We start from the raw sequence: 13,891 nt of genomic DNA, 5'->3' as shown, positions 1-13,891 counted from the left end.
TTTTCTCAATGGACTTCTTCCAACTCATCGCAACTCATTCTCTTAGAGGCTACTCCCTCTTAAGCTAACTTAAATCTACTGAGCTCAGATGCTAAACTAAGGGACGAGGCAATGCAGCATCACATAACAAATCAACACAAACAGCAATGAAAAAAAATGCAAATTGGCAAAGCTAGCAGCATAAATGAGTAAAAGTCAAATTCAATAACACTATGCCTGGCAAACAGCAGCAACTTATACCTAAACATGACATAGCGCAAGCAGAAAAAATATTACACTAAAATGGCCATGTCTAATACCTATGTCACATCTTAACATTAGAGTGATGCATCACAATTTATTCTACAAAAGAAATTACCAAGTACTTGAAAAGAAAATTATGTGTTACTGTTATTAGTTCCTTCTTATTGTTCTTTCCTTTCCAAGTGCTCCTTTTTTTAAAGAATGTGGATCATAAAATAATTATTTAATAGATCTGTTGACAGAAAGTGTTCACATTAGCAAATGCATTTTATTTTATAAAAGCAATGCTGCAACACAGCTGAAAAACAGGTATCAAATGAAATAAGCAATTACGCAAACCAAAGCATAAAAATATCATTCAATAGTCATGTGACATTTCATAAGTTAGTAGAAATTCTCTCAACTCTCGTAGAAAGACGCTTGTCGTAATCAGGTGTGCAGATGTACGAATATTTCTCGTCATTTCATTAGGCATTTCAGTAAATATCATAAATTACGAGCTCCACATTATACTTTCAACTAGGAAATGTCAATACCGAGGATAATGGCCTTCCCCTTTTTTTTTTCTACCTGTGCTTCCGGAAAGGCTAATGGCTTTTTTTTTTTTCGGGCGGCTGTCGCCCAGGTGGGTGCCCGCGACGCATTATGTGCAGGTGGTCACTTAACTTTCTTACGGAAATATTTACGACACCAGCTTCCGCTACGGTAACAGTCTCACATAAAAATATTTCACAGGTCAAGAATTAGCGTTGCAAATCTGTAGAAACAAAATCCTATAAATATAAGTGTCCAAAAAAATGTTCAGTGGCATTGTGATACATTCACACATGATTCACACATGTCATAACTCTTAAAGTACGATTCTTGGTTTCCAACATCCTCTTTCACAAGTCAAGAGTCCCTACCCACTATTCATTACTCCTTACCTTATTACACATATACGTATCCATCGACACTCGTCAATATTTCGTCATTATAAATATGAAGCATATTCAAATAACTCATATAGCCTCAGCCTATTAATCATAAACATACCTCAGCAGCATAATACACATCGTCGTCGTAAAAATAACATCATAACACCTCAGTCAAATCTCAAAATCGTCGTAGCTTCCTCCAATAATTAAAAAAAAATTCTCTGCTCATGTCAAAAGTGTCATCTGCCTCAAAAGTACTTTAAAAATCATGAATCCATACCAAATACATCATTCAAAGCTCTCATAGTATCACAATGGTTCCGAAAAAATATGAACAGTTTACAAAGTACAGACAAAATACAGTTTCATAAGTGTGAAGTTATCCAACTGTATAATTGCGTAAACATGTGTCACTGATGTAGTAAAATAAATGTTTGTCTCTCTCAGTTAAATAATCAGATAGCTGTGTAATTTGTGTGTTAGAGAAATATGGTACCGATGTGTAAAGTTGTATAAGCAAATACCATATTAGCTAGGGTTCCTTGTGGTTGCCACACACATGGTACACAAAGTAGGCGTGTACCCCCCTGAGGATTAATGTAATTATACTCCCAGGTGTTACAAATTACCGCAATGGAATGAAATGTATCACGGAAAACTTTCTTTGTAATACAAAAATCTCTAAAAATAAATGTTTTAAGTATAAAATTGATCACTCAAATGCGTGTCCTGTAGCGCTAAATGCGCGTCTTGCTGTAAGATAATTCTGTGGAACTGTCGTAGTTATCGTCCTCTGTAAGCAAAGTTCTGCTAAAGTCAATGTACTTACCTCATGATAAACAAAAGTAAAATGCTTTGTGTATAGATATCGTATAGTTATTACGCTTATTGTTGTGATGAAGAAAGTACTGTGCTGTAACGTATTGTTGTGCTACAGAAAAGGCTGTCTCCTTGTAGCTACACCATAAAAGTTACTACTAAAACATGTTTTACTTTCCGGAATAATACAGAAAAACTGTGCAGATATAAAACAGAAACACCGCAAAATCAACATTGTAAATTGTCACTCATTAGTAGCGTCGTGATAAAAATCGTGTAGCTGTCACATAAACTAATCACTCTGTCGTCTGGTATCTCACAGAAAGTACTTTAAACCCAGAATGTATTTTCAAGTAAACCAAAATGTTGCATTAAAATCTCATTAGCAGTACCAATATAGTATGTGTCCTAAGTATGTAAGCCTGATAGTCGTTACGTAATCGTGCAACTAACAAGCAAGAATGTACAAATACAGCACTGTGTCGTCTGTTCACTATAACAATGCATTCGTAATTTCTGTTTAAAAATGTTCCCTAGGTTCTAGACTGGATATTTAACTTCAAACATTGTTACATGTTAACAGATTCTAAATCTGACAAAGCATATTAGTAATGTGAAGCGAAAAGTTATATGGCAAAGACAAAGTTAAAAAGCAGATTATCTTTCAATAAACGGTTTTACATGTGAAATGCGGTGTAAACCATTACTCTTCCTAGTACGCAGAGTTTCAACTTCAACGCAATTATCATGTGGTATACGTCGGATTCTGTAAGGTCCATTGTAAACTAGAAAGAATTTGTGACTCAAGTGTTTCTTCTTATGTGACAATGAATGAGCTTTAATGAGAACTTTCTGACCAATATACAATTTCTTTGTATTTGCTTTACCGTGTAGTTTTCTCCTTTTGTCTGCTGCAGATTCTATATTTTTAAGAGCCAAATCAATTATGTCTTTGTGTCGAAGTTTACGTGTATTTGGGAAAGGTACAAGCTCTCTGATTCTGTTCGGTGGTTCTTCATTCTTTAGTACAAGAGTAGGTGGTAAAGCAGTGGAATCATGAGGCATTTCATTCAGCACATTTTGAAATAAGTGTAAATATCTGTCCCAATGCTGATGCTTTCTGTGACAATAAAGTCTGCAAAGCTTATTGATTTCTTTCATAATCCGTTCAGACGGGTTACAATGTGGTGAGTACAATGAAATAAAAACAGGTTTGATTTTATGGTTGCGAAGCATGCGTGACCAAACAGCAGATCTGAATTGCGGTCCGTTATCTGAAATGACTTTACTAACGTGTCCAACTTCACGTAAGAAATTTTTAACAAAGGCGTTGGATACAGACCGTCCAGTGGCTTTACGTAACGGTGTGAAAGAAACAAATTTTGAAGTAAGTTCAACAGCGACTAGAACGTACGAAAATCCATTAGATGTTCTGACAAGCGGTCCCAAGAGATCAACAGCAGCAAATTCTTTTAATTTAGAAGGAATGATAGGAAACAACGGAGCACGATGTGAGACAGTAGATGGTTTCGCCTTTTGACAAAGTTTACAAATAGACAAGACTCTTCGAATTCGCTTTTCCATATTGTTAAAATAACAAGTCGTTCGAAGAATATGATAACATTTTCGTGGACCAAAATGTGCGTAGCTGAAATGAATGTACCAAATGAGCTTATTAACAAAATCGTCAGGAATGCAAAGTACCCATAGCTTGTCATCAACAGTGCAGCGTTTGAACAGTATGTTGTTTCTAACCAGATAATAATGCCGAATCTGTGTGTGTGTCCTTTCATGCCATTTGCTCTTGATGTCTTTCCAAATCGGATCTTTATCTTGTTCATGAGCAATGTCCTTTAAAGATGTGGTGATGAAGTTTTCAAAGGCGACTTTCTGAATGTAAAGAATACTGAAATTTTTCTCGAGGTTGCCTTCTGTGGTACTTTTCTCAAGCCCAGCCGGTGCGCGTGACAGTGCGTCCGCAACAATGTTCTCCTTGCCGGGAATGTAGACTATTGTGAAGCGGAATTCTTGCAGAAACACTGCCCAACGTTTTAACCTGTCATGATTTAATTTTGAAGACATAAGAAATTGTAATGCACGATGATCACTGTATACTTTTACGTGCTTACCAGAAAGAAAGAAACGGAATTTGTTAAATGCCCAAACGATAGCTAAAGCTTCTAATTCAGTAACGGAATAATTTTTTTCAGATTTGGTTAGCACTCGGCTAGCAAAAGCAATGGTTTTCTGAATGGTAGTGTCATTTTCTATGGCTTCTTGAAATAAATGGGCACCAAGACCGACTTTAGAAGAATCCGTGCTAAGGCAGAAATCTTGTGACAGATCTGGATGAGCTAAGATTGGCGCGTGAAGTAACGCTTCTTTCAAAGAATTGAATTCCAATTGTGCTTGTTCGTCCCAGTTCCAAATAGTATTTTTTCCAGTGAGAGAACAAAGTTTTGGTGTAACAAGAATTTGCATATTCAGAAAACGACGGTAAAAATTTACGAGACCTAGAAAACTGCGGACTTGTCTTTTTGTGGATGGAACTGGAATGGCTCTGATTGCTTCTAACTTTTCAGGATCCGGCTGAATCCCTTCAGAAGAAATAATATGTCCCAAAAACTTCACCTTTGTCCTACCGAATTCAGACTTTTCCAAGTTAACTGTAATTCCAGATTCTGCAAAAATACGTAACAAACTGTTGAGGATGCGATTATGTTGTTCCCATGAAGCTTCTGCTATCAGAATATCGTCCACATACAAGGTGATGTGACGTTTTAAGAACTCAGGTAGTATGGAATTTAACCCACGAATGAATGCTGCCGAAGAAATGTTCAAACCAAAAGGAAGTTTCCGAAACTGATAACAAACGCCGAAACAAAGGAAAGCTGTGTATTTTCTACATTCTGGATGAAGTTCGATCTGATAAAAGCTGGATCTGAGATCAATGGAAGACAACACTTTTACACCATTAAAATTTTGAAGAAGTTCTTCTAACGTTTGCGGCCTGTCTGTTTCAGGAATAATGATCGTATTGATTTGTCTCGAATCTAAGACAAGCCTGATCGATCCATTTTTCTTCTCAACAACATGTAATGGATTGTTGTATGAGCTTACTGCAGGCTCAATAATGCCCTCATCGAGCATAGATTGTATTTCTGTTCTAACACGGTCCCTATAATGTGCTGGAATTACATATGGTCTAACACAAAATTTAGTATGCTCACGAACACGAAATTGGTATTGAAATCCCTTGATTGTTCCTGTTTTAAGAGTAAAAACTGTGGAATGTGCTTGTAAAATCTCAAAAAGGTCCTGCCTATCAGTGTCATTACAATTCTCAATTGTTTGAATTTTATTCTGAATTAACTTATTAGTGTCAAATGCGCCGTCGATATCATCCCTGTCAGTACTTGCAGAGTGATTGTTAGTGTCTAGTTCCGTAGAAAATTCCGAACTGTTGTCTAACAGAACGTAAAGCCGATTAATTTCCTCATCATGGTTTGAGAGCCAATCTTCAAATTTCAAAGCTATTGACTTACCTTCTTTTTCTAAAGTTATTTCAGCATCGTGAAAGTTTAAGATTGCTTTGTATTCATTCAAAAAGTCTACTCCCAGTATAATTTCCGTCGACAATAATGGAACAATAAGGAAGTTCGTAGAGAAGCTGTGGCTTTGACAAAAGAATTCTAGGTTGGTTTGTTGGCGTACATCTACACTTTTTCCAAAGATTGCACCTTGTAATTTAATCTTACGTAACGGAAGTGTGGGGCAATCGTTCGATTTGTTGCATTTGCTAAAGGCTGTTTCACTGATTACTGAAATGGGACTGCCAGAGTCAAGTACTGCCGTAAATTTTACGTCATTTACTGTAATGCAAATCACAGGATATGCAACGTTGTTATGTTTTACGTCGTGTTCTTGGAGTAAGATGTCCCTAATATCTTCCATTTTTACGTAATTACTAGCTACGGCAGCTGCGTCGTTAGTGTCATAAGAACGTTTTGTGGCTGCTAGCGGTGTGAGTCATTGCCTATTGTCTCTTTGTTGGCGCGCGTCGTTATTGGGGTTTGGAGACCTAACTTCTACAAATTCACCGTGACGAGAGGGCCCTGCTCTGTTTGAATCCCGCCAGTTCTGATGCAATTCAGGTCTGTCGTTACGATCATATCGTCTGTCGTCATGTCGGTAGATTCCATAGTTTCTTTCTTGTCGGTCACATGGTGGAGAATTTCTCCCTGAATCGTAACTGCGCGCTGGTCCGTTGCGTCTAAAGTTATTCTGTCTCCCTTGATAGTATTTATTTTGGTTCCCATATTGTCTGTTTCTCTTATTGTCTCTGTGATAGTCATTACCACGGAGAGGTGATCTTTCCCTGTAGTTATTACTACTCTGCCAACGGTTGTCATACGGGTGGTGTCTGGTTTGGTCACGATTTGTGTTGTGAGAATAGCCTTGTCGTGTCAAGTTATTACTTCTTTCATCGCGGAATTGCGACGGATGTGACCTGTAATTGTTGTGTTCCTGGTTTCGCGTTCCGCGATTGTCAGTGTCAATTTCTAAGTCTTGTAACAGTCCCTGAAATGCTTCAATGTCGTCTTTGCAACGCCCTGCCAAAATAATGTGTCGTAAATGTTCAGGTAATTTGATTAAGCAAATGCGGATGAGTTCTGAGGGGCTGTATGGGTTTGACAGGTACTGATTCTTGTGCAACATGTCTTCAAAATATTTCACAAGACTGGAAAATTCAGATTGTTCGAAATGTTTCATCATTATGATGCCATGTTTTACGCGGTCTTGTGTGGCTTGAGACCAATATGCTGAGAGGAAGGCATGGTAAAATTCTCCTTCACTGTGGCAATCGTGAATGACCGATCGCATTCTTACAGCTGGTTCATTCTCTAAGTAGCCACACATAAATTCTAATCTGTGCTCCAATGACCAGTTGGGAGGAAAACAATGAGAGAATTGATGGAGCCATGCTTGTGGATGAATGTCGTTGCCAGAATTCTTAAATGTTTTGAATTTACGTGTAGTAATGAACAGCTTATAGTCAAAATCATCATGTCGGCGAGTCGCATATCGGTCATTGTTATGTCGTTTCGGCGGTTCCATTTCAAAATTCGGTGCACCTTGCCAATTTCTTTCATAACTTCCGAAGTGTCCTGTGTTATTATTTTGTGGTTGTTCCGTATTTCTAAGTCCCTCTTCCCGTATTGGGGCGCGAGTATCCTCTGAAATACGTAATTCTTGTATTAACTGTGTCAGCTGATCTTGTACTTCCCGGATTTCTCTTTGGTGTTGCGTATTAATCTGATTCTGATTTTGTTTGAATTTCCTAATTTGTTCGCACTCTTCAGTGTCAGTGAAGGCTACAGGTCTTGTGTCATTCAGATCATCATCTACCTTTGTAGATAAGTTAGTGACCTGATCCGAAAGTTCGGCTACTTTCTCCGATAGTGAACACATTTCCTCAGTGTGTTTTTCTGAACCAAGTTTCAGAGTGTCCATTTGTGTTGAAATCGTATCTACTGTGTCCTTTAAGTTTCCCTGAGTTATTGCAAGTTGCGTAACCGAATCGGTAGATGCAACTGAGTCAATTTTAGCCCACAAGGTCTCATGATTTTCATGAACAATGGCTTGCAGTTCTTTTATGGCTGCTTCGTGATTCTGTAATGCATTTTCATGCCGCGAAAAAATAGGTTGAAAATGCTCACAAATTTGTGTTTTTACGTCATTACAGACTTTTTGACATTTCGATTCAATGTTATGTAACTCAGTAGTTAAATCTTCACGTGTTTGTTCAAGCGTGGTGTGAAGATTTTGTTCCATTGCGTCTAACTGTTGCTGTGTTTGTCTCTGGTGTTGTTCCATTGTGTCTAACTTTTGAAGATTTTGTTCCACTGTGTCTAACTTTTGCTGTGTTTGTCTCTGATTTTGTTCCATTGTGTCTAACTTTTGAAGCTTTTGCTGTGTTTGTCCCATTTGTTGTATTAATTGTAATAACAATGCATTGGTGTCTGAAACATGTTCCTCAGTGCTTTTCGGCAGTGAATTTACACCGGAAACATTCACATTTTGACAAGCAGAAAATGTGTCTTGACTTATTTGAGAAAACGGTGAGGATCCAAACCCTGAATCTACAGTATTTGCGAGATCGTGTCGTGTCATTTCGGCTTCCTGAGGCGAGCTATTGCCGACCGATCGATCGATAATGCTGCCCTCTTCACTAATTGTTTCACTGTCCACGCCACTGTTTGACGCCCGCTCCATTTCCCTGTGCACAGTTACCAAATTACTACTTTGAACATCAGTAAATTCATTACTCGGCGGCGCTGATAAGCTACGCTCGTCATCACTATTATTTCTCAGTTTAGTTTGGAGCCTAGTGTTACGTTTTTCACACGCCATTATTGTCACAGTATTTCACACGATAACAAAGAAAAGCACAATTTGAAGATCAAAAATAAGAGAACACATTAAAATAGCACTGAAAATAATATCTAGTTAATTGCAGCTGCGAAATACTTGGTGCAAATCTACATGCATGCCAAAACTGTTTTACTGTACAACAATGAAAGACTGCAACTACAAAGGAGATTTTCTCTACAATTACGCGCTAGCAATAAACAATAGCTACACTAATTACACAAACTACAAGAAAAAATCAGAAGATTCCAGTGAGGTATCCTCGGCTAAGGGTCGACATATGAAACGTCCCCGTTTTGAACAATTATACAGGACTGTGCTTAACCTGACACACAATATTTTTAGCGCAACGCAATCTGACTTTCAAAACTCCCTACTAAAGAATGGCCCTGACAAACATTAAACTATGCCTTTCACAAATCACTTACCTCACAAAAATCTTCGCTGCTCAAGCTACTGCAATACAGCGAGCGCCACTACTGCCAGCTAAATAAAAGATTCAAACTACTGAAGGCACTAACTACTGATAGGGATAGTTAGCAAATGAAAGATATTAATAGAGAACAAACAATGTATTTACCTTGATATCATCATATATAAATATATCAGTTCATGAAAAATTACAAAACTCCGCCATCTCTCTCCCCACATCCACCACTGCTGGCGGCTCACCTCCAACTGCGCAACGCTACGCGCTGTTCACATCCAGCTGCCGCTGCCCAACACTACAATGGCAGACAACAATGCAAACTAGCCACAGACTGCACACAGCACAGCCAGTGATTTCATTTTGAGCGCTACGTAACGTTGCCAATAAGAAAACAAACAGCCTACTTACATAGAGAAAACATAAACAGCCTACTTACACAATCCATTTTGTTACATCAGATATAACGCATGTTTTCCTGTCAGTTAAGCTCGACAATCGTGAATATGTTTAACTACAGGTCATAGTTGAACGTACAAAAAAAAATAGGGGAGACGGAGACGACCGCAGTTCTGAGTGTCAACTGAATATCACTTGCTGGCGTAACATGAGCGTGCATGTTTACCTTCCGTCGGCCACGGGAGTGGCTGTCATCGGCGCGAGAGCTGTGAACCTAAGAATCTATTCTACATCTCTCTTGACTGTTAAACACTCTGATACATTTCCTACAACTTCAGTGAAGCCGAGAGTCCTAATTGTTCCGTAGCTAACTGGCATGGTAGACGCTATTTGGCTGAAATAGCACGTACATCGTTGCCCTCAAATCGCTCGCAAGCGTTAACTGTCAATGCTCGGTGCAGTTCTCCATACTAGGAGACTTTGCAGTTTAACACCTTAAGGGCTAAGACGAGCCTGTGAACAAGTGTCCATATAATTATTCTTGCAGTCGTCTCAGTGTGGCGTGAGCTGCCTTCTTCAAACACTCGACGATTTTCTGCAAAAGAGCGAATTCTTCTCTCTGCGTTTGCCTACATCAAAGCTGGTGGCCATGCATTTTCTTTCTGGCCAATCAGAGTGCTCTTACTTGTTATAACTCAACCCACTAGACTTTCTGTAGCCCGTCACCTTTCGTAGGGTAGAGTTTAACTTCTGCTACGTAATACTGAGATAAACAGCATTTTTCCACGCAGTTTTTAACACAGATGGCTACAGTGTTTTGAGTTGGGTTTCTCCGGACATTTATCTTCCATCTCCAGCCATGTTCCTGCAGAAAGGCTTTCCAAAGTGTCGTCGTTGAAAGCAGGGACAAGGGCGGCTTTTGCCGGCGGCCTGCGCAGTGGCTCTGGCATCGCATTTTGTCCACTGAATATCCTGCTGTGGAGGTTTTGACCTAACATGGCATGGCCATTGCCGTCGTAAAATTCTCCTTTCCTCAGACCTGCATCTTGTATAGTTTATTATTTAACTTTCAGGGATTCATAGAGCTATTAATAAATTTTAACATTTCACATGGGTTTTGGGAAATTACTTTCTTGCAGTTACTAGTGTGAGTGTTAGTGACTTATATTCACGAAATTCTGGCCTGCTTATTCGAATTGCCTACCAATAAAATTTGTACATTTTCATGTAAGTATGTCATGTGACCTATCGATTTAACCGTAATTGTTTGAGGAATTCAATGTAAGGTATGTTATTTGTTTGAGAACTTTCAGTGGGACTGCTCTGGAAAACTATTGTATAACACTACCTCTCCCATAGAATTTACAATTTTTGCTGATGCAGTTGATGTCAAAGCACAAGTGCATCTCCTAAGTGGCACTGTGCTCACATACTCATAAGATGCACAGTTTGGGATGTGGATATCTCTAAGACAGTAACTTTTATTTTTTTATTCCTTAACCTACCAAACCACCTCTCACTCGTGTTTCAATCTTGCTGATGAATTAAATATCCAAGAAACTTCCCAGCTTTCACTTAGTCACACTCATCAAAATGTTTATCATTGAGTCTTAGTTTATCTACCTTCATTCCAAGATCAATGGTAATGACGTTTCATTGCTCTGCTTGTACACTGATGGTTTGCATCATACACTCTCACATGCACTTCTTTCACTGGTGAGCAGTTCCATTCATTGATATCATGCGATATTTATGATCATTATTTAACTAAGAAATACTAAAGGAAGTGAAATCTAAAAATACAGGATACAGAATGCGAATACAACAAAAGATGTACAAAACATTCTCAGAAATTTACAAATCATCATAAACCATATAAAAATATAACATCACAGCCACATTCACATATAACACATGGCTATATACAATCAATTTCAAAACATCAAGGATTGTAATCAATAATAAAACTGAATTACAGTGGATTACCCATTAAGTGCAACTACGTAAATAGCAATAGATGTAATAATCATTTCTCTGTGGCAGCACTTGTGTCACTGTTCGTGATCAAGCTACATGCCTGTAAACATGCTTTTAACTCTCTGTACATTTTCAATTACCGTCCAGTGGAGTTCAGGCACAAATTGTCTTTTCTTTGAGTAATTACTACCCTCTCTAACTGGGCAAGTTCATTAGGCTTACCTGAAGCAGCTGTGGAAGGTCAGTGCATGATGATTTCCTTTTCTACCCTCTCTGACTTAAAATGTAGATATAGTTCCTTGCAGAGAGAGTGTGTGAGCAGCTCTTTTTAATGAAACTTCCTGGCAGATTAAAACTGTGTGCCCGACCGAGACTCGAACTCGGGACCTTTGCCTTTCGCGGACAAGAAGTAAAGCTGTGAGTACCGGGCGTGAGTCGTTCTTCGGTAGCTCAGATGGTAGAGCACTTGCCCGCGAAAGGCAAAGGTCCCGAGTTCGAGTCTCGGTCGGGCACACAGTTCTAATCTGCCAGGAAGTTTGATATCAGCGCACACTCCGCTGCAGAGTGAAAATCTCATTCCAGCTCTTGTTAATATTATTATTCGATTTACAGTTTCAAAGCTCTATAGATGTTGGCTCCTAGCCTCAGCCCTGACTTCAGCTCTAGTGAGTTCCTTGCGGAGGAGCGGCTCATAAGTCACTAGAGACCGACTCCATTCAACTGGGGTCCCTGTTAGCAATATTGCAGGCTGGTGCTCCGCAGGACACCATTATGGGACAACAGTCGCTAATTGCATTTCCTGTGTAAGTGGCGTAAAACCGAACAGTGAAGAGAAATCCTTCGGCAACGCTTCAGCCAGATGCCAGAACGCAGATAAGCATTCCCTATATCCACTAACAATTGTAGCATTGTGTATGGCATTATTCGTTGGCGCTAGGAGGGTAGTGGCAAAACAATTTTTCCCCACGTAGCCACTCTCCAACGTCTCGACACAAATAATAGAAGCAGAAACTCTCTTTGTAGTTTCAGTGAAAGATATTTCCTAAGAAGCCCTCCACCAAGTTGGCGCCAGACTTTGGTGACACAAAAAGTGCTATCTCTCTCTCCCTCTCTCGCTCATTTCGATAACCGTCTTCGTCTCTCTGGTCTTACTTAGTAATTTTCCATTCGAGGTTTCTAAGAGAAAAGATCAGAATTTCTCCTTCACTCCATCCTATTGGACAGACACTAAAAATTAATGTAGGGGGAAGATAAACTACAAACTCACATTCATGCAATTGGCGCAGCAATTGCTCTTGCTACGTCAGTGAATGAACACACGCTTTTCTTAGGTAGAGCCGAAGTGGAATTCAGTAAGTGGTGAGAATTCATGTGCGTTTTGGAAGAGGAAGGACTTCAGCATCAGGGGAAATAGCTGCAGGGTCACGACTTTGATGAGAGAAGATTCCTCATGACCACAGTCGGACTTAGAATACCTCAGGTCCAGGTCGGTAACTGCTCCAATTTCAGAGGTGGTAAGCGTTGCCCTACCAGTTGCGTGATAAGTTTGATAAGGGCTTTTACACTCTGATATCCGAACTTTTCATCAGAAACGTTTCTGTGATCTCAGTTTATTTCTGATTCTCAGTTCACAAATGGATTACAGGTTAGTTTCGCAAATCTTGATGCTTTTCCCTCACATGTTGCTCATACAAACATCTAATGTATTGCTTTCACTTGGTTATAAAATGCATTAATCTACTGGTAGTCATAATATGACGATCTCTGCAGTTGTTTCTGACGTTATCTGACTATACAAACTTAGAGTCCTTACTATTAGAGAGAAATACATTTATGTTTCCTTTTCCTCTTTTGCCTTTCTTGTGATCTCACACGGGAGAATTGTACAAGTAATATTAGCAATTCGCTAATGATCCATCATTTTATACTGCATTGTAGATATGCCAAAGCTTCTGTAGTGTACATCTTGCAAACAATGTTAAACACCTATTTGTCATGTGGATTAAGCGTTTCGTTTCTACAATAATACGATTTATTTCGCTAGTTAATTAGTAGACCATACAGGGGCCAATATTTACAATTTTACTGATATTGGAAAGTTTAGTTACTTACCTGCACACGTCAGATCTAAATACATACCTACATGTACAATCCAATCGTTCTACAGGTCTGCACATTACATAACCAACGAACGAAAACGGCGAAAAGCGAATTGCAGTAAGGAATCTGTGTGATGGTGGATCAGGAGTGTCAAAGGAAGGCATAATGTAGTTGCAAATGACAACAATTGACAACAAATGAACGAGTTATAAGAGGAAGAGGTAACTGTGAAGAAATTCGCTCGAATGTATGATGCCTTTCGAGAATGGGAAAATGATGATGGTAGTGACCTACCGCAAGTTCTACTGGCGTTAAAGGGATATAAGGAAGAAAACGGACGTAGTACAAAGATACACACAAAAAACGACATATATCAAGTTCCATTCTTAGAATACATTGGATTCAGTTAAAATGGTAACCTTTGGAGGAGATACACAATTCAAACATGAGGATAGAGGAACGTCATACTGGTATCCATGTTTAGGAAGTAAAAGCAGAAGATTATGATTCAATCAGCAGTAGTGATGACGAATTGCTATTCCCTGCACAAGACAGGAATAAAGAACCATACATCATC

The sequence above is a fragment of the Schistocerca piceifrons genome, chromosome 7, assembly GCF_021461385.2.
Source record: "Schistocerca piceifrons isolate TAMUIC-IGC-003096 chromosome 7, iqSchPice1.1, whole genome shotgun sequence".
In the NCBI taxonomy this organism is placed as follows: Eukaryota; Metazoa; Arthropoda; class Insecta; order Orthoptera; family Acrididae; genus Schistocerca; species Schistocerca piceifrons.
This window is presented reverse-complemented; position numbering follows the sequence as displayed.